Here is a 2,481-nt window from a genome sequence, read left to right as displayed (position 1 = left end):
ATCTGTTCTTCCTGAAATATCGATACCCAGACCTGCTGCGCTGCAGGGCCTAATCATCATGGAAGAATTTTCTATGGCAAAATGGATTGGAAATGACAGCCAGGATACAAGATCACAGTTTTCTGTCCTCCCAACCCCTTCCCTAAGCTGCGTGACCCTGGCTTCCTCTGTAACATGAGTGACTTAGATCAGGCTTCCAAATTCCTTTTTTTAGGGGGAGATAGACCTCATGATTTTACGATAGCAGGACATGTGCATGTAAAGCTTGGGAAGCAGAGGATAGGAGAGTTTCCAGGGAGTGTGGGTGCATGGGACTGAGCACTTTAGACCCTGTACTCAGCCAGAATGTTGGCTGCAGATGTTCATTCCAGGTAGGAGCTCCAGGCCAGCTGAGGGAAGGTGAACCACCAGTGGCCTGCAGGGTCATGTAGGGCAGTTGGCAGGTATATGCAGAACTTTTATATCTGTTTGTAAGAGGCTGCTTGTACTGGCTCTTTTAAAATTTTTTTAGGAGTGTTTAAATGGGTAACAGTCAGTTTTGTCAGTTTGAAAAGCCCACTTCATTTTTTTTTTTTCTTCTTTTACTTACCTCTGTTTTATATGGGCATGCATTTACGTTTCATTTCTATTCAAAGATTGTGGGTTTTTTTTTTTTTTTTTTAAGCAAACAACATGCAAAGCATTACAGATCCTTTCCACTTCCCTTGTGCATTCTCTGTAAAAGGATCTGAATTGTTTACAGAATCCAGCGAGCTTTTGGTAAAGTACATGTCTTTAATTCGTGTTGAACATGTAAAGAAAAGACAGACTTGAGCTTGTTAAAAATTATTCCTGTCAAGTCCCATGTAGCTTCACATATCAAACATGACTTGAAAATGTTTTCCCCAAGTGGCTATGTCTGAACAATTTATGTTCTTGAGGGAGTTCCTTGGAAGGAATTAAATTCTGGGAGGTCACATTTTTCTTTCAAGTTCGATTTCCAAGGTGAAAATGAACTTCTGTTTTTTAGCTTGAACTTTGAAAAACATTCAGTGAAGAGCTTTTAGAACACTGTGCAATGATTGTGTTCTATGGAGCTGGATTTCCCCATTTCCGTAGCCAGAAATGAATCTGGACAGTTTTCTTTGTAGCTATAAAAACGAAGAGAGAAAGGGAAGGGGAGGTAAAAAAATGCTGAGTCTGGGAAACTGTTCTAGCTACTTAAATCTTAGCTGCGTAAGTGTCTGTTTATATTAATGGGGCAGGACCAAATAACAATAGTCTTTTTTTTTTCCCCCTAGTTAAATATTTCCCCAATGGGAAATCACTTTGCACATTCCTCAGGCTTTCTCACTGAAAACATATGAACAGCTAAAATTTAATATTTAGCGTAATTAAGAAATATACAGTTTTTACTGTATTCTAATCACAGTGGCATATTTGGTTATTCATTTTTTTTCTTGATTATTTGGGCTAATGGAGAGGAGGTAATGGGAGAAATCTAGAAATGTTTTTACTCTGCTGGGTCCTTTATGTTTTGACAGTCATAATGGAGTATGTTAAGGTGCGCCATGGTCATATCTGTTTTAGAAAGGATTGGAAAGTGTTCTGAATTACCTGTTGTGTCTCTTTTGTTCAGTTCCTCCCCCGTCCCCCCATTTCCTGTTAGAAATAGATCATGTTAGCTCTCAGGTAGCATTGTGGATCTAGACCAAGCTGAAGTATGCTTTTCATATATGGTGGTTTTTATTTTCCTGGTTAGAGATAATAGTTAAATACTTTAATTTTTAAGTTTTATTGTTGAGTGATGAGTGGTCAGAAGTATAGCTATTGAGGGGAAAGAAAATCATAAGGAGGAGGCCGTGATAAAATTCTTCATTGACTAATGGTTACTACAGCACTTTGAAAGGTCATGTATTGTCTTTAGCATGGACAGACTAAGAGGTCACTGCTATGGGACAGTTAAACTACCTGCTTTGACTTTTCCCTAGTGGCTGTAGAAGATTTATGGTGACTCATTTCATACTGTAAACCTTTCCCTCGATGATGAGCTGGCTTCAGGCCATGGAAATGAGCAGTGTAGGTTGACTAGAGTGGAGAACCAAAGGTCATGGGTAGTCATTTAAAGTTTTTAGCTGATTTTTGAGAAATATACTTCTATGTCTTTAAACATCAAGCTCGGTTTGCTATTTCATGTTTTCCTTTGTAGTCTGAGGTATTATCTGCTGACTTCTCAAGGTGAAAATTTAGCTTGGTTTCCTTCTCCTCCATCTGACTCCCACCATACACGTTCACCTCTCATCCCCATATCCCCACTGTACACTTATATTGTGGTTTTGTGTAGCTCAGCTTTCGATGTTTACGACGTTAAGACAGCATACGCTGTTTAGAGCAGAGCCCTTCATCAGACATGATTACTTTTCCTTTACTGTAAACCTTTTGTTTTCCCTGGCATAAATACCGGCCCTTTTGGGGATGTGTGTGTGTGTTTTATGTGTTTGT

The sequence above is a fragment of the Neofelis nebulosa genome, chromosome 6, assembly GCF_028018385.1.
Source record: "Neofelis nebulosa isolate mNeoNeb1 chromosome 6, mNeoNeb1.pri, whole genome shotgun sequence".
In the NCBI taxonomy this organism is placed as follows: Eukaryota; Metazoa; Chordata; class Mammalia; order Carnivora; family Felidae; genus Neofelis; species Neofelis nebulosa.
This window is presented reverse-complemented; position numbering follows the sequence as displayed.